The sequence below is a fragment of the Sminthopsis crassicaudata genome, chromosome 2, assembly GCF_048593235.1.
Source record: "Sminthopsis crassicaudata isolate SCR6 chromosome 2, ASM4859323v1, whole genome shotgun sequence".
In the NCBI taxonomy this organism is placed as follows: Eukaryota; Metazoa; Chordata; class Mammalia; order Dasyuromorphia; family Dasyuridae; genus Sminthopsis; species Sminthopsis crassicaudata.
In genome coordinates, this window is record NC_133618.1 from 345,238,069 (window position 1) to 345,257,257 (window position 19,189).

At 31.8% G+C, this 19,189-nt stretch overlaps 1 protein-coding gene across 23 annotated transcripts in view; it reads right to left on the bottom strand.

Annotated features, from left to right (window-relative positions):
- LRFN5 (leucine rich repeat and fibronectin type III domain containing 5) overlaps window positions 1-19,189 on the bottom strand; it is a 263,784-nt gene that overhangs the window by 185,888 nt on the left and 58,707 nt on the right. For 21 of the 23 annotated variants that reach the window (XR_012486541.1, XM_074290656.1, XM_074290655.1 and 18 more), the window contains one exon: window positions 5,064-5,151. The exons of 1 other annotated variant lie outside the window; for it this stretch is intronic. The gene's annotated coding sequence lies outside the window, so the exon portion shown is untranslated. Of the gene's footprint in view, window positions 1-5,052; window positions 5,152-19,189 lie in introns of all 23 variants that reach the window. One more of the 23 variants, XM_074290644.1, reaches the window with a different exon arrangement.

Sequence of the window (19,189 nt, forward strand, 5' to 3'; positions counted from 1 at the left end):
TAAGCATAACTGAGTACATAAGTAACAAAAGCAACAAAAATCATAGATGTAGAAAAAGGTTTTGACAAAATGCAATACGAATTTCTCTTTAAAAGTACCAAAAACCACAGGAATCAAAGGAGTCTTTCTTAAAATAAGTAACATCCAAATAAAATAAAGAATAACAATTATCTGTAATAAGAAGAATAAACCTGAAACTCTGACAATAAAATAAGGTATGATGTGAGGATTTCCATTATCACCATTATTATTCAACATCTTATTAGAAATGCTAGCTATAACAATATGATATGAAAATAAATAAAAAGAATAAAAACAGGCAATAAGGAAATAATATTATTACTCTTTGAAAATGGCATGATAGTATGAAAATGGCATAATAGTATACTTAGAGATCCTGAAAGAATGAACTAAAAAACTAATTGAAACAACTTCTGTAAAAATTTTGCATAGTTCTTCAGAAAGATTACTATTTAAAAATATAAAACTAAAGCAATTTCTGGAAAAACAAGAGTTAAAAGACAAATAGCATATTCTAAATGAAACAGTAAAATAATACACATTTTTCAGCAACACATGACACTGTTGCAAAAACTAAGCATATTACTACGAGAAAGAGATATTGCAGATGTGTAAAATGGCAGAAATGGTTAACATATCTTTTTCTAATGATAATGTAATAAAAGTAGAAATTGGTTCAAAGACCTCAAAGAAGATATAGACCCAGGCGGAGACTTAACAATGAAATCTTAAATAGTGAGTGGGGCTAAGGAATAACTCATAGAAATATTTAATAATTATATAAAAGGAAATGCTGCTGATTTCTAAAATATCAACATGTCTGAAATACAATAAAAAATTCTTTGGGGAAAATTATATCCTTGCAATTAAATTTTCATAAAGTTGAAGAGTAATGTGGTTTTAAAAACTAGAAAATAACATGAAATAAATGCAAACAAGAACCATTAAAAATTACAAGTAAAATATATGAACTAGAAATAAAACAAAAAGTTCTTTGAAAGACAATAAAATTGATAAACCTCTCAGCTAATCTGATAAAAAAGAGATCAAATTAATAAAATAGTCAATGAGTAAGATGAATTCACAGCAAACCAGAACAAATAAAAAGAACAAATGAAATATCCCACAGTTATATGTTAAAAAAAAATTGATAACACAAAAGAAATACCTTTAAAATATAAAAAACTCTAACTATAAAAAAAAAAATTTAAAGCTCTCAGATAAAGATCTTAATCGAATCTCAGGAAAGGAAAGAAAGCTAGCTAAAAAGGAAATACCAAAGAAAAATTCTCTTGGTCTAAGGATTCATAGAATAATACTATCAAACTTTTAAAGAACACTTAGTAATCACACTTCAAAAATTATTCTCACAAAAGAAGGAAGCACCCTACCAGAATCCTCTTATATGATACAAATATAGTCCTGATACCTAAAAAATAAAGAGAAAGAGAAAACATAGAAAGAAAACCCCAGTATCGTTAATGAATATTAACTCAAAAATTTTAAATAAAATAGCATCAAATAGACTACAGTGATTTATCTAAGAAATCATTCATTATAAGTAAGTGGTATTTATATCAGGGATGCAAGGATGTTCCCACTTGAGGAAAACAATCAACATAATTACATAAAAAACAAAAACATCCAAAACCACATGATCATCTCAGATGCAGGAAAAGCTATTGACAAAGTAGAAGACTTGTTTATGTTAAAAACCTTATAATATAAAGGCGTGTCATAAAAAGCATCTACCTAAAACAAAAAACAAGCATCATATTCTTTAAAAAAAAATAGGAATAAAACAAGTATGCCCATTCTTTTCACTATTATTTTGAGTTCTGGATATGTTAGCAACAGCAAAAATAAGACAAGAGAAAGAAGGGAAAGGTATAAAGATAGCTATAAAATAGATTTTTAAAATCTCTATTGATGACATGATGGTTTACTTGAAAAATGGTAGGGGAATCATCAATGAATAATATTGTTTTAGCAAAGTTGCAGACTACAAAATAAATCCTCAAAAATCAATAGTATCTCTATACAGAAATAACAAAGAACAAAAACAAGTAATGAGGAAATCACATTCCAAATAACTACAAAACAAAATGTCTGGGGATTAACCTCCTAAAATACACAAAAGACATACACACACACACACACACACACACACACACACACACACACACACACAAAATTAGATATAATTACAAAATGTTCCTTAAAAAGTTAAATAACAATCTAAACAGCAGGAGCAATTTGGTGCTCTATTCTGGATCATGCCAATGTAATAAAAATGACAATTCTACTAAAATTATGCTGTCAATCAAATTACTTTAAAAAGTAGTTAATTGAACCTGATGAAATAATAATAAGATTCATTTGGGGGGAAATATATAGAATATTAAGGGAAATAATGAAAAAATTAATGACAAAAGGAAAACAAATAACTTTCAGATCTCAAACTATGTCATAGAGTCATCAAAATATTAATTAAAGAATAGAGAAAGATCAATGTAAAATACTACATGAAGCAGATTCAAAAACAATAAGACAATAATCTGGTGTTTAATAAAGTAGAAAATAAGTCACCTAAGGAAAAATTCCCTATTTCATAAAAAATTCTGTGAAAACTGTAAAGCAGTCTGGTAGAAATCATTACTGTTCAATTATTTCGGCGGTATTCTACTCTTTGTGTTTTCTAGATAAAGATACTGGCAGTGTTTTGCCATTTCCTACTCCAGTTCATTTTACAAATAAACTGAGGCAAATAGGGTTAAGTGACTTGATCAGGCTTACACAATTAGTAACTAAACTTAGGACTATATGCCTGGCATTCTATCTACTGAGACATCTAGCTGTCTTTGATATTGAAGATACATAAACAATAAAAATGCATATATGTATACATGCATATATGACTAATAGCCATTTCTCAATTAATGGACAAAAGAGATGAAGAAATAGTTCACAATCACATGAAAAATACTATAAATCACTAATGATAAAAAAAAGTAAATCAAAACAACTCAAGTTTTATCTCATAAAACATTACTGAGCTAGCTAACTCTCCATATTACATTCTAAATGAATGTACAAACTTAATACTAAATATCATACTATTAAAAAATTAGAAGAGAAAAAGATTATACACCTCTTACAGATATATACAGGACATATATTCTAATGTATTTTGATGAATCTTGAAAAATGAGAAAGTACATTTAATTTAATACTTTATCTCCAAGTAAATGTAAAAATAAATTTTGACACTTTTAAAAAAAATTTTGAGTTCCAAAATTTTCCCTCCCACTTATCCACATTGAGAAAACAAGGGATTTTGATGTAGGTTTATGCATATGCTGTCACATAAAGCATTTCCATGTTAGTCATGTCATGAAAAAAAAAATTAAAGCAAGAAACAAAAAGAAAGAAAAAATATGTACTTTGATCTACATTCAGTCTCCATCAGTTCTTTCTCCAGAGATGGATAACATTTTTCATTATAAGTAGGATAACCAAATAAGAGATAAAAGCAATTGCAAAAAGATAAAACAGATAAGGTTGGTTACAACAGACCAAAAAGCTGCTACACAAACAAAATTATTACATATTTATAATTATACATATATACATATATATGTATATACATATATAATTATACATAATTAATACATATAGGACAGGCTTGGGAAGCATCTGACCTGAATGAAGATCATATAAGACTCACAAAATTATTTGCTAAGGCAACTGCAAACAATTATTAGCTGAAAGCTAGGTACAGCAATCTACCACTGCTTGAGTTCTATAAATTGATAATTTTCTATACCCCTCAAATGTTATAAATATCCAAATGGCCCTTGGCAGAAAAAAAGGGTTTCTACCCCTAATATAAGGGGTAGAAGGGAGATGAGTACATAGGGAAAAATCTCTGTATCAAATTTCTATAATAATGGTTGGTGTTCAATCAATCAGTCATATTTGACTCTCTATGACTCCAGGGACTATAACATTCATGGAATTTTTTTAGCAAAGAAACTTGACTGGTTTGACCTTTCCTTCTCAAATGTATTAAGGCAACAAGAGATAAGTGACTTGACCAGTCACAGTTAGTATCTGAAGCCAGATTTGATCTCAGATCTCCTGATTCCAGGTCCAACATTCAATACACTGAACCATCTCTCTGCCTCTGGTATTCAAGATATATTAACAATTAATAAATATGTATATAAATATTTATACCTATCTCTCTCCTTGGTTCCATAGGCCTCCTTCTCTGTTCCTGCCTGTTCATAGTTCCTGCCTCCTTCTCTGCCCTCTGAATCTCTCCTACTCCAAAGGTTTTTGCTTCAGCTTGCAGCCACCACAAAGGTGGTGGATCTGTCTCAGCCTCCAGAGCTTCTAGTGCGCTTCTCCTTCCTGGGCTCTGAGAGCTTCTTGCTTATATGCTGTACACTGAGTTCAAACCAATCATTATATCACTAGGATTAAATCAATGCAAAACTAGATTTAACCATTGTCTCTTCAATTCCACTTGTTTCAAGTTCTGGCCCATAATATCTCCTTGTAGGATCAGATCAATCATACTGAACCATGCTAAATTAGATAACTATTGTCTCTATCAATTCCACTGACTTAATACCTTGTAAGAATCCTTTGTTTCAAGTTTAGAGTTCTGGCCCATAACACCTGTGTGTGTGTGTGTGTGTGTGTGTGTGTGTGTGTGTGTGTGTGTGTAGCAGCTTGTGATAACAAAGAGCTAGAAAGAAAGTAAATGCCCATCATTTGGGGAATATCTAAAAGAAAAAATGTAGTATATTGATGTAATGGAATATTATTATTCTATAAGAAATCATATGTTTGATGAACATAGAGAAACATGAAAACATCTATATGAACAAATCAAAAACAACACAGTAATTAAAACAATATAAATGGAAAGTTTAATTATACATACACACCCCAAAATCAAAAATAAATGCAAAAAATATATACCATAAAGATCAAACAGGACTGAGAGATAAGAGCACATACCTCTAACTTACCACTTCATGAAGGTCCACAGTTGTCATACATTGTCCGTATTTTCGAACTTTTTCAATGTATTGATCAGTTATATTGACTTTTTTTTCCCTGTGAGGAAAAAAAAATCTGTCATATGAGAGGGCTTTCTATGAGAAAGAATAAGAGAGATATATGGGATAACAGTGATATAAAAAACAAGAGATATAAATAAAAACTTCTTATAAAAAATGAAACAATAAATAACTTCCAATAACCAGGCTACTGCATGACTATATTTAAAATTTAAATTAACATATTTAGAAATCCAATTGACCAAAAAAGCTATGTACATAAGAGACTGAATTTCTCATTGTCAAACAGGAACCAGTAGTTGTGTTGCTGTCATGGAATCAGAGAAGAGGTTGTAATAAGTTAGAAAAGGTACATATGCAACTGTAATCATTTTATCAGCAAACCATCTTCCATGCAATTCATTTACTGCAGCAATGGCTGCAATAATCATGGGGCACTTCACATAAACGTTGCCCTGAGCTGAATTTTTGTCATCATAAATACAGATTACTCCTCCATGTTTGTTACATTCTTCAATTACATCATCTTTAATCTCTTTTGGCAAAGGCATAGTGCTCTTTGTACAAATTGATAATTCTTCCTACCTAGGCTTGCAACACATACTTAGAATATTTTTTTTTACTATGATAAAGCTGTTTTCCATAATAGTTCTGCTGTCAGAAATAAGATATCCTTAATCTCCCTCATGGTGTCAGATTTGCGGTAAGAAAATCCTTTTTAGATCTCTGTTATGGAATTGCAGATAGTTGTTACAAAAATACACTCCAAACTTCTTAAGTCTTGGACTTGGAGATCAGTAAAAATGTTTATTCCTGTTATTTGTCTTCTAAGTCTGACTAACTTAAATATTATTTGGTTTGTAGTGTGTGTCTGTGTATGCCCTCATATCCTTGTGCCTACACATGCCAGAAAGAGTGTAAGATACTATAAATGATAATCCATGAACTATTATGGGAGATTTGGTGTGTTGAAACATCTATTCTAAGAAAATATATAAATAATATTTCTTTCACATTGAAGAACTGCTGCTGGCTTTGTAATAAGAATGAGTTGTTTTGTTTGTCTTTTCCTCCTCCTTCTTGTATGTCTCTTTTTTTGTCGTTTTTCAACTTTCCCCCCCAAGTTCTGTAGAACTTTCCAGACTACAGCTGAATTAGATTGCTGTCTCCCCTTTCCAGTGTTGTTTCCATAAACCCTTTATCCAGGTTCATATTACATGTGTCTTTGAAGGGGATAGGTCTACTTTAAAAAGTTCTAGTGAAGGAATTTTAGTATTGATTTTATTTTTTTATTAATTGGATATTTAATTTGCATATGATTTAGGAAAAATCCAATCCACATTAACCAGATTTGAATTCAATTTGTTTTTATTGGATGGATGAATACATGTGTGTGAAACTGGGAAAATATTCCTTTGTTTTGAGTGGGTGAATAAAGTTTTGAAAGTGCTATATAAAAAACTCTATATCTATGTGTTAAAAAAAAAAAATAGTCTTTTTTTTGCTGAGGCAATTGGGGTTAAATGATCTAAATGATCTACCCAGGATCACACAGGTAGGAAGTGTTAAGTGTCTGAGACCACATTTGAACTCAAGTCCTTCTGACTTCAAGGCTATGCTCTATCCATTGCTGCCCCTTAAATTATAGTCTTATCTAGGAAAAAACTTTATCTTGACTTAATAAACTAAATTTGGGAGCAGGAGGTCTATGTCCCTATTTACTTTGATCTGACTTGTAAATTTGAAATAATTTAATTGCAGTCAATTTTAGGAGATAAAGACAAGTGCTTAACAAATATTTGCTGTTGACGTATAAAATAATTTATGGTTATACATCCATATATTGTGTATTATTATATTATATGTGTGTATATTGTGTATAAATGTGTATATTTTATGTGTGTGAATATGTAACTATACATGTGTGTATATTTGGTTATACACACATATGGGTATTTAAATAGTTGTTTGTGTATGTGAAAACACATCTGGGTCCTATGACTAATAAAATAGAGGACTAGATACTTTGTTTCATCCTTAAAACCTCTTAAATCTCTCTACAACAGAAATTATGAGCCAAAGAAAAAGCAATTTAAATTGTCTCAATGATCTAGAACACCAGGAATTCAAAAGAACATAAAAATCACAAAAATTCTTATCTAATGAGCTTATTCAGAACCCAATTATTCACTATATACCATACTACCAGCAGCAAGGACCCAAAGGGCTTGGCATAAAATGAAATCTCCCCCTTCTAGTCCCCTCCTCATTCTCTTTCAATTGCTATAAAGATGTAAACTCCAAATGACAGTTACAATGCTACAGGAGAATGGTAGAACAAAAGGAAAAGAGGCAGTACATGTATCTGGTCTTGAACCCCACACTTCTATTACACACAGGAGATCCAAAATCCAAAAGCCAAAAATCAAAGCAGGATGCAATAGCACCAGACGTCTAAGAAAAAATACTGAAAAATAAAAGAAAATGATTCAACACTTAATACACTCATTCAATACAGGCAGAATTTCCTGAGTAGATAAAAAGACAAACAAGAATTGTGAGAACAGAATTTACTATATGCACACAAGGAATAATTGATAATTTTTTTTTCTAAAATCTTAAATCTCTAATGGTAAATGTCACCAAAGAAATAAATAAGAATATCTGATGAGGAACACAAATACATAGAAGAAATCTAGGAGAAAAAAAATTTTAAACCAATAACATTATAAATGATCTCAATTCAATCAAATACAGCAAAGACAAAATGCAGAGACAACCTAAGAATTATAGATCACTTAGAAAAACACAAGCCAAAAAATCCTGAACACAAGAAAACCTGAGTACAAGAAAACTGCCCAGAATTTCTAAACCCGGAAAATGAAATACCAGTTGCCAGAAGCTATAGATCGCCTGTAGGGGAAAATAGAATTGCAAACTTAAAAGACAAATTGTGATTCAATTCAGTAGTTCCCCTAAGAAAAGAGAAATTTTGCAAGAGACCAGGAAGAAAACTTTCAAATATAAAAGAAAGGAAATTCTAAAAAAAAAAAAAAAAAAAAAAAAAAGGAAAAGGAATACTATGGGGACTATTTTTGACTCATGAGAATTTGTAGGAGGGAGTAAAAACTATGTAATCTGAAAAAAAAAAATAGAATTTAGGATGCAGGTCAAGATGATTTATTCTACTAATCTGAGTTTAACCAAAATGAAAATAGATGAATAGAGGCAGCTGAAACTTTCTTAAGATAAAGTCAATTTTTAAAAGATCATTTACTTCTTAAATATTGCAGAAAAAAAAAAAAAAAAGAAATGCAAGAGTAAATGAAGGTAACAACCAAGGGCAGAATAATCAAAAAGTAACTATAGAGATTCCAGTAAGAGGCTTCTTTTAAAATGCATACTAAGTTGACTGATATAAAAGCAAAACTCAGATGGAAATTACAGAAAGCCAGTCTAGGATATTACGTAGAGAATCTTGTAGTCACCTTTCTACAGGTTGGCTTTCTAATGGTTGGCTTTTTTGCAGAACCAAATTACAAAAGGGGAAGATGTATACAAGAGGAAAGAGAGGAAGAGAATAGAAGAAAATAAAGAGAAATTCACAGTGAGCAATCATAAATGTAAATGTGATTGAAATGAAATGGAAGAACATAGCAAAGTGGATTAGAAACTAGAATCAAGTCAGAATCATTTGTTTTTTGCAAGAGTTACATTTGAAAGAGAACTACGCACAGAGATAAAATAAGGGGCTAAAGCAGAATGTTCAACTGAATTAAAATGGCAGGAATAACAAGGACTCATATAAAGCAAAAGCACAAATAGAGGTAATTAAAAAGCATCAAAAGTTCCAAATAATCTCCCTTCCATTAGAAGGCAAGAAATAGGATATCCATTACACATATGAAGTCATGCAAAATATGTTTCCACATTAGTCATATTATAGTGATGGGGAAGGGAACAAGAAAACTTTTTAAAGCAAAATATACATGATTCAATCTTCACTAAGAGTTTCTCTCTGGACACTGATAACAATTTTCATCATAAGTCCTTTGAAAATGCTATGCATCATTGTATTGACCAGAGTGATGAGATTAGATTCAGGGAACCAAAATGATGAGATTAGGATTAGGGTAGTGAGGAAGTAAAATGATTTGTGGCAGTTTGTAGAGGGCTGAAACTCTGAGCAGGTATACTTGAATCAGACAATTGAGCAATTAAGGCTAATTACCTATTCAATATGAGACAATGACTCTATTAGCATATGTTTGGATAAATGACTCTTCTCACAATTGATACTGGCTCAGTGTTTGGTGTTAAGATAATTGTAGGCAAGAATCAGAGGGTGGGGTGAGAGAGGCCAAAGGGACTTTGTGAGAGGACAAGGAGGAGAGAAGTTGGTGAGTTTGGACTAGAGAATAATACATCATTGGCAAGCCTTGTCTCCTTTACTTCTCTCCCTTAAGACCAAGGACTTTGATTTATCCTGACTCTGGCTGACCCTGAAGCCCTCCAAAGTACTAGCCTGTACTTCACAGTTCAGGATTCAGGGAACCAAATAAAGAGGTTTGGCTCCCTTAAATCCCCTTTTGGATTGGCACAAGGTAAGGAATAGTAGGAACCCCCTTCTGGCGGCACAGAGGTCCTTTGTAAAGGAATTTAAGAACTGAAAAGCTAGACTGATAAAAAGAAGTTTATTATAGGCATTTGGAAGTTAGCCTTTGCTATGCATGAATAGAAAGGCTGAATTCCTTAGTGGCAAGGTCCTGACAGAGAAGTAAAGTTTCTAATAGAGAAATCCTGACAGAGAGATATAAAGTCTTAGTTAGGATAAAGAGAGGATAACACTGAAAGAGAATATCATCCCAGTGGGCAGAGGTTTGCTGCTATACCAGGAAGAGAGTTTCCTTGGCATGGTATAGCATGGCATGGCATGGCATGTTAGGTCCTCTGCCCTTGCAGAGGGTTTAAGATTGGCTCTTTTTATAATATAAGGCTTGACTACAAACCTAGGGCAGTTCCCTGTGGAGGCTGGTGGGTGGAGTTTGAGCTGGAATTAAATACAATTGAATGAGTCTCTTTAATTCAATAAGGTTGGAATTCTCCAGACTCAACTAGCCCGACCTAGATAACAGAATGAAGATGTTTATCTTGTTTCCCTCAGACGGGGTCCCAAGGATCCAGGGTTCAAAGAGAATCTCTCCTTCAAGGAGTTTTAGAGAGTTTCGAGGTCCCTTCATCAAGAATAGCTAAGTTTTCACAATTCATAATCATAATCCTATTGCTGCTTTGTTCACAAAGTTCTTCAGGTTTTTCTCACTTTATTTGCACCAACTCATAGAAATCTTCTTAGGTTTTTCTGAATTCATGCTCTTCATAAATTCTTGAAATACAACATTGTTCTATCACAATCATATACCATAAATTGTTCAACCATTCTCCAATTGATGAACATCACCCCAGTTTCCAATCTTTGCCACCAGAAATAGAGCTGCTATGAATATTAATAAATATCTTTTTCATGCCTAAACCAGGGAAAGCAAAAATTGGAAAAAGAAAACTATAGACCTATTTTCCTAATTGATGTGAAAACTTTAAATAAAATACTAGCAAGAAGATTACAGCAAAATATCACAAATATTTGAATATCAATATCTTAAAAACAATAAGCATAATAAACTGCATCAATTATTTAGAAAGATGTAGAAAATACATGTGCAGAATACATTTTTTCATATTTAAAACAATAGGAAATATAGTAATAGAGTAAGTCCACCTAAAACCAAGAGGAGTCATTTCCATTAATGAGGATAAACTTGAAACTTTTCCAATAAGATCATGAATAAAACAAGGATGTCCATTATCACCATTATTATTCAACATTGTACTAGAGATGTTCTCTGTAGTAATAAGACTCTTTACAGGTGAAATGAGTACTTTAAAATCAACTAAAAAAACTTAGCAGATTTGCAAGATATAAAATAAACCCACATGAATTGTCAACATTTGTATATATTACCAAAAAAGTCAAAAGGTACAGATACAAAGAGAAATTCTTTAATTGACAACAGACAGTATAACAATACAATATAAAATATTAACTGTCAAGACACACACAGAGGCATAATATGTAGAGTATGAATGTAATTCATACTTCACACAAATATTAATTTCTCATCAATAGGTTGAGTCAATACAATAAAAATCCAAAACTACTTATATTAATTTATTTATGCAGTACAATATCAATCAAATTATCAAAGCATTATTTTATAGAACTAGGAGAAATAATAAAATTCATATGGAAAAACAAAAGGTCAAGTATATCAAGATAATCAATGAAAAATGTGAAGAGAACCAAGTAGTTGCAAATCTCAAATTATATTACAAAATGGCAATCATAAAAAAATTCATACTATAAAAGAAATAGAGTAGTTAGTCAATGAACAAGAAGCAAATGAGCACATTATTAATTTTTTGATCCAAAGATTGCAGTTTTTTTCTTTTCTTTTTTTTTTTTTAGGCTGGGGTTAAGTGACTTGCCCAGGGTCACACAGCTAGGAAGTGTTAAATGTCTGAGACCAGATTTGAACTTGGGTCCTCCTGAATTCAAGGCTGGTGCTCTATCCACTGCGCCACCTAGCTGCCTCCAAGATTGCAGTTTTTATGTGAAGAATTCATTATTTGACAAAAATTTACTGAGAAAACAAGAAAGTATTCTGGCAAAAACTTGGCAGAGCCCAACATCTCATACCATCTACCATAATAAGCTAAAAATTAGTACATAGTTTAGACATAAGCAAATTAGGGAAGCATAGAAGAAAGTGTCAGCCAAATCTCTGAATAAGGGAAGACTTTAATATCAAACAAAAAATACAAAGGTTCATAAGAGGTAAAGTAGATAATTTTGATTACCTAAAATGTAAAACATTATTTACCAATGCAACCAAAGTTAGAAGAAATTTAAAAACTTGGGGGGATAATTTTAAGGATATTTTCTGTGATAAATATCAGTTATCAAATTAATAGAGAACTGAGCCAAATTTTTAATAAGGTAAAATCCAATCTCCAATTGATTTGAACAGGTAATTTTTGAAAGAAGTCAAAACCATCAGTAGGCATATGAAAGAATATTCCTTACCATTAATACTTAAAGACACATTTAAAAAATTCAAAGGTACCATCTTATAACCATTTGATTGGCTAAATTGGCAGAAAAGTAAAATGACAGCTTCTAGAAGAGATACAGGTAAATAGGTCCACTTTTGTTAGAACTATGAAATGAGTCAAATATTCTAGAGAATGATTCAGAATTATTCCCAAAGGGTTATAAAACTGTGCTTATTCTTTGACCCAATAATGCCACTTCTACATCTATCTGTCTTTGGCCCTGAAAGTTTCTTGCTTATATGGTGCACACTGAGCACACGCCAATCATTTCATCACTAGGAAACCATTATTTGTTGTAGGATTAAATCAACGCTAAATTAGATTTAATCATTATCTCCTCAATTCCACTCAGTACCTTGTTTCAAGTTCTGGCCCATAACATCTCTATATACACACACATATTGTATATGTGTGTACTATGTATGTGTATACACATATGTATGCATACATGTAAGTATATATAGATACATGCACATTTACACATAGACATGTAGATAAATGGTCAAAGGACATGAAAAGTATTCACAACCATGTGAAATAATGTTCCTTTCGCTAATAAGAGAAATACACATCAAAAAACCTCTGAGGCTTTACCTCATACCCTGAGACCCTACGATCTAGCAGATATGACAAAATGACAATAGTTAATGTTGAACAGATTACAGAATAATAAACCACAAGTGCCTTGTCAGTGAAACTGTGAAATGGTAGCACCATTTTGGTAAAACATTTGAAATTAAGCAAATATAAAATATTCAAAACCTTTAAACCAGAGATTCCATTACTAGACTTATGCTTCAAGAAAGCTACTGCTACAAAGTCCTCATATACTCTAGAATATTTATAGCAATACTTTTTCTGAGAGCAATTAAATGGAAATAAAGTAGATTGAAGAATAGCTAAAAAAAGGAATACAAATATTTAAGGGAATATTATTGTGATGTAAGAAATTATGAATTTGATGAATACAGAGAAACACAGGTCAATATGAACTGATGCAAAGTGAAATAAAAACATCCAAGAAAACAATATACACAATGATTAATTACAACAATTTAAAAAAAAAGAATAATCACACTCAAAAAAGTCAAGTGAATGTAATAAAATTATAAAGCATGGCTCAAATGAAGAACATGGACATTCCAATGCAATCCTTAATATCAGTGAGATCCACAGTTGTTAAACACTTCACATAATGTAAAAAAGGCAAAATACCCATAAAAACTTATTTTTAGAAGACTATAGGATGATATTCTCATAGATTAATATGTTGGAAATCAGGGGAAAGGCCAAAAATTTATATTGTTATATTGAGGATTTTTTGTTTAGTAGTCATTCCTACAACTATTAGAGAGAAGAGAGAGAGTAAGAGAGCAGGAGAGAAAAAGAGAGAGAAAGAGAGAGAGAGAGAGAGAAGAGAGAAAGAAAGAAAGAGAGAGAGAGAGAGAGAGAGAGAGAGAGAGAGAGAGAGAGAGAGAAAGAGAGAGAAAGACTCAGCTCTCCCCACAAAATGAGAAATCAAGAAAAATAAAATCCATTGCACTTATTTCCCAAGTGATAGGCATTCCCTTAGTTTTCAATACTTGGCTACTACAAATATTTTTGCACATATGGGTCCTTTTCCTCTTTCTCTTAATTCTTTATGGTATAAACAAGCAACAGTATCATTGAATCAAAAGGCATTCACAATTTAATTCCAAATTGCTTTCTAGAATACTTAGAACAGTTCACAGCTCCATTAAAGGGGCCAATTTTGGCTCCTCCAAAATTTCTTTTTCCACTTCTGTCAAACTATTCAATTTGATAGATGTGTGACTTTTCAGATACAACATTCGTTAATGAATTGTTTTGTGGTGTTGGTTTAAAAAACAATATAATAATAATTGTGAGGTTAATATTGTTCTCTTGAATTTGTTTACTTACTTTATGTAAATTTATGTAAATCTTCAGCTATATGACAGAAAAGTAATATGATAAATGTTAGAAGAGCTGTGGGAAAATTGAAATGCACTGTTGGTGGAGTTATAAATGGCCTAACCATTTTAGAAAGCAATTTGGAACTATGGCCAAATGGATACAGAATTATGGGTCCAGAAACACTACTATTAGATGTGTATTCCAAAAAGATTTTTTTTTAATGGCAGGAAAGGACTTATTAATACAAAAATATTTACAGCAGATCTTTTTATAAAGAATTAGAAATTGAAGAAATGGCTAAACAACTTGTAATATGTGATTGTAATGGAATACTGTTTTGCTATTAGAAATGAAGAGTAGGACAATTCCAGAAAAACCTGGAAAGATTTAACATGAATAGATACAAAGTGAAATGAGCTAAATCACTAAAACACTGTACCTAATAAGATCAATACAGTGAATGACTTAGCTATTCTCCAGCAAAAACAATTCTGAATGACTTATAATGAAAAATGCTTTCCATCCTCAGAGAAAGAACTGATAAAGTCTGAATGCAAACTGAAGCATATTACTTTTCATATTCTTTATTTTTTCTAATTCCTTTTACTCTGCTTTTTTTTGGCAACATGACTAATATAAAATGTGTTTTACATGATTGCACATATATAGTCTTATATTAAAATAGCCTTATATCAAATTGCTCATTGTCTCAGGGAGACAAGGGAGGAAGAGAATTTGGAACTCAAGATTTAAGAAACCAATAATTTTAAATTGTTTTGCATAGAATTGGGAAAAAAACTTTTAATTATTATAATTTTCTATTTACAAGATATATGCATGGGTAATTTTTTCAGCACTGACCCCTGCAAAACCTTCTGTTCCAACTTTTTTTCTCTTTCCCCACACCCCCTCCCCCAGATGGCAGGTAAACCAATACATGTTAAATATGTTAAAGTATATGTTAAATACAATATATGTATACTATCCATACAGTTATTTTGCTGCACAAGAAAAATCGGACTTAGAAATAAGGTAAAATTAACCTAAGAAGGAAATCAAAAATACAAGCGGACAAAAACAGAGGGATTAGAAATGCTATGTTGTGGTTCACACTCATTTCCCAGAGTTTTTTCACTGGGTGTAGCTGATTCTCTTCATTATTGAACAAATGGAACTGATTTGGTTCATCTCATTGTTGAAGAGAGCCACATCCATCAGAATTGATCATCATATAGTATTGTTGTTAAAGTATATAATGACCTCCTTGGTCCTGCTCATTTCACTCCTCATCAGTTCATGTAAGTCTCTCCAGGACTTTCTGGAGTCATCCTGGTCATTTCTTACAGAACAATAATATTCCATAACATTCATATACCACAATTTATTCAGCCATTCTCCAATTGATGGACATTCATTTAATTTCCAGTTTCTGGCCACAGCAAAGAGTGCTGGCACAAATATTTTTGCACATACAGGTCCTTTTCCCTTCTTTAAGATCTCTTTGGGATATAAGCCCAGTAATAACACTGCTGGATCAAAGGGTATGCACAGTTTGATAACTTTTTGAGCATAGCTTCAAATTGCTCTCCAGGATGGCTAGATGTGTTTACAATTCCACCAACAATGTATCAGTGTCCCAGTTTTCCCACATCCCCTCTAACATTCAACATTATCTTTTCCTGTCACCCTAGTCAATCTGAGAGGTGTGTAGTGATATCTCAGAGTTGTTTTAATTCGCATTTCTCTGATTAATAATGACTTGGAGCATCTTTTCATGTGGCTAGAAATAGTTTTAATTTCTTTATCTGAAAATCATTTGTTCATATCCTTTGACCATTTATCAAGTGGAGAATGGCTTAATTTCTTATAAATTAGAATCAATTCTCTATATATTTTGGAAATGAGGCCTTTATCAGAATCTTTGACTGTAAAAATGTTTTCCCAGTTTATTGTATCGTTTCTAATTTTGTCTGTATTAGTTTTGTTTATGCAAAAGCTTTTTAATTTGATGTAATCAAAATTTTCTACTTTGTGATCAATAATGACCTCTAGTTCTTATTTGGTCACAAATTCCTTCCTCCTCCACAAGTCTGAGAGGTAAACTATCTAAGTTATTTATAATCCCATTTTTTATGCCTAGATCATGAACCCATTTTGATCTTATCTTGGTATACTGTGTTAAGTGTAGATCAATGCCTAGTTTCTGCCATACTAATTTCCAATTTTCCCAGTAGTTTTTGTCAAATAGTGAATTCTTGTCTCAAAATCTGGAGTCTTTGGGTTTGTCAAGCACTAGATTATTAAAGTTATTGACTATTTTGTCCTGTGAACCATTGGGAAAAACTTTTTTAAAAATATTCTAAAAATAAATGTATTTAAATTTCCCATTGTTCTTTATATTTATCATGTTCATTCATATTTTTTAAAACATTTAAATTAAAAGTCTTAGATAATTAGCACCTTCCCTTATCTCTTCCCCCTTTTGATTGAAGAACTCAAAATTTTCTTTTATAGAAAGTAAAATCTATACCTTATAGCTTAATCCACTTTTTATCTATAGCTCTTTTTGGTCTCAATTTAATGAAACAAGATGTCCTGGCTATTGAATATTTGTTGGTGTCCCCATCTTTTTCAAATTTTCTTTTTGTGTATTGCCTTCTCCCATTACACTGAAAACTCCTTGAGGTTAGGGTCTTATCAGAAAAATTCTTTGTTTGTGCTTTTTCCTTGATTACTAAGGCAAAACTGGACAAAGAGAATTAAAAGTTTATTAATATATGTCAAGATAGATGGGCTAGAAATCAGCAATGGCTTTAAGGTAGAGCCAGATTTCATTGATAATTTTTGTAATGAAATAAAGACGAATCAGACAGATCTGGGTCAGCAAAATAGGATGAGGCATTACATCTTAGTTTCTCCTCAATTGCTTGTTAAAAAGGTAGGGGTATAGGGGCAGCTAGGTGGATAGAGTACCAGCCCTGAAGTTAGGAGGAACTGAGTTCAAATCTGCCTTCAGTTACTTAACTACACACAGATACTTCTAGCTATGTTACCCTGGGCATGTCACTCAACCTCAATTACCTCAGGAAAAAAAATGTAGGGGTATGAACTTTACATGTAGGGTAATACCAGGTAATACAAAAGACTGGTTGATACCTTCCCCAATACAGCCTCCCTCAACAGACAACAGTCAACAGATTCCTTATCACTAAGATACATAATCACAGGAGTATTATATATATTCACACACACATATGTCCCCAGTGATTATAAACATACAAATTTTGATGATTTTATGTATTGGTATATTTATATCCAAATCTGTAGAGAGCCAGAACTCTGGAGAAGTATACTTGAAACAAGGTGTTAACTCAGAGGAATTGATGAGACAATGGTTATCTAGTTTACACATATACTTAGTACTTAGCATGGTGATGTAATGATTCTCTAAGTTCACACATAATCAGTATGCTGTAATGATGTAACTACAATAAGGTATATAAGAGCCAACAAGGATAGACATTCCATCTCCCACCATCCTGGTGGCTCTCCTGCCTTCTGCATTCCTCCACTAAGACCACGTCCTAGTCTGAAGTTCCCCCTGGAAGCTAGCCTGGCCCCAGGCAAATAAGACAGACTGTGTAGGAAATAATAAAGACTTTGGACTTTATTCCTGACTATTCTTATGGTGATTATTCTGCTGAAACCAAGGCCCATTCAGAGCTAACCAGAACAAATCTATCTATTTATTCCATGATTATGTACCTTGAATTTTGTTTACATATTTCTGAAAGCTGAGTCAAGGTATATATCACTGGAACATGTGTATATATATATATCACACATACATAAATTCCAAGGTTTAAAGTTACATGTACTTACACACAAATATATACATATTTCAGTGTTTATGTACTTTAGAACATTTTTATACATATGTACAAAGTTAGCCTAAGGGACTCCTGACCTTTGGTTACATGTGCAACAAGTCTGCAGAAAGTAATGCTCTGGAAATACTCTTTTGCCTGCCTATTTAAAAGTAGTATTCTAAGGGTACATAAAACCCATCTCTTCATGATACATGTACAAATCAATGACTTTTTGCTCTTATGTGGAAGTTATTTATTCTTGCCTTACATGATTTGAAATCAGGACAACTATACTCCAACAATCTGCTTCCTTGGTGTGCTAATAAATTATCTTTGTCTTATGTGTTGTTTGGCCTTTTGGCCAGATCAAGGCCTGCACCAGAACTGTTCTTCCTCTTTTAACAATTACAGACACATAAAGGGGTGAGGATTTTAGAGGGAGGAAAAGAGTGAAAGAAAAAGGAAAAGAGAGAGAATTGGACTGAATTATAATATAAAAAATTGTTGAATTCAAATTAGCATGTAACTTGGTTACCAAAATATAAAATTCAAATGTGGTATCTTAAAACCGGAGTAAGCATAAAAAATAATAAAATAGGAATTAAGCATAATTCCTCAAATAAAACAAATAGCTTCTCATCAATATAGTAATTTGATAAAGTCTATGATGATAAATTATGACTACTTTTTAAATTTCACTTGCTCAAAAACTTGTTTTGATATTAAATAGAAATAGATCAATTTATGTTCCTTCCTCAATATTTCACAGTTTTAGTAAGTATCAAGATCTCCTTACTATATGCGGTTTTTTCCCATTTGTGTTTTTTTTTTAATCTGTTTAAACTTTTATAAATTACATGGTTCAATGACATATAGAGATTACAAAAATGAAATATTTTTTGCTCTAAAACTGACCTAGTACACCTAAACTGGAAAGGCATGAGGCAGAAAGAGAAAGAGAGAGAGAGAGAGAGAGAGAGAGAGAGAGAGAGAGAGAGAGAGAGAGAGAGAAGGGGAAAAAATGTTAATCTAATTTTTTGCAAATGCTGAAAAGCTTTTCAATTCTGACAATTTTTATGTGATTTTTTTTGGGGGGGAAACACTTAATCTCTATATCAT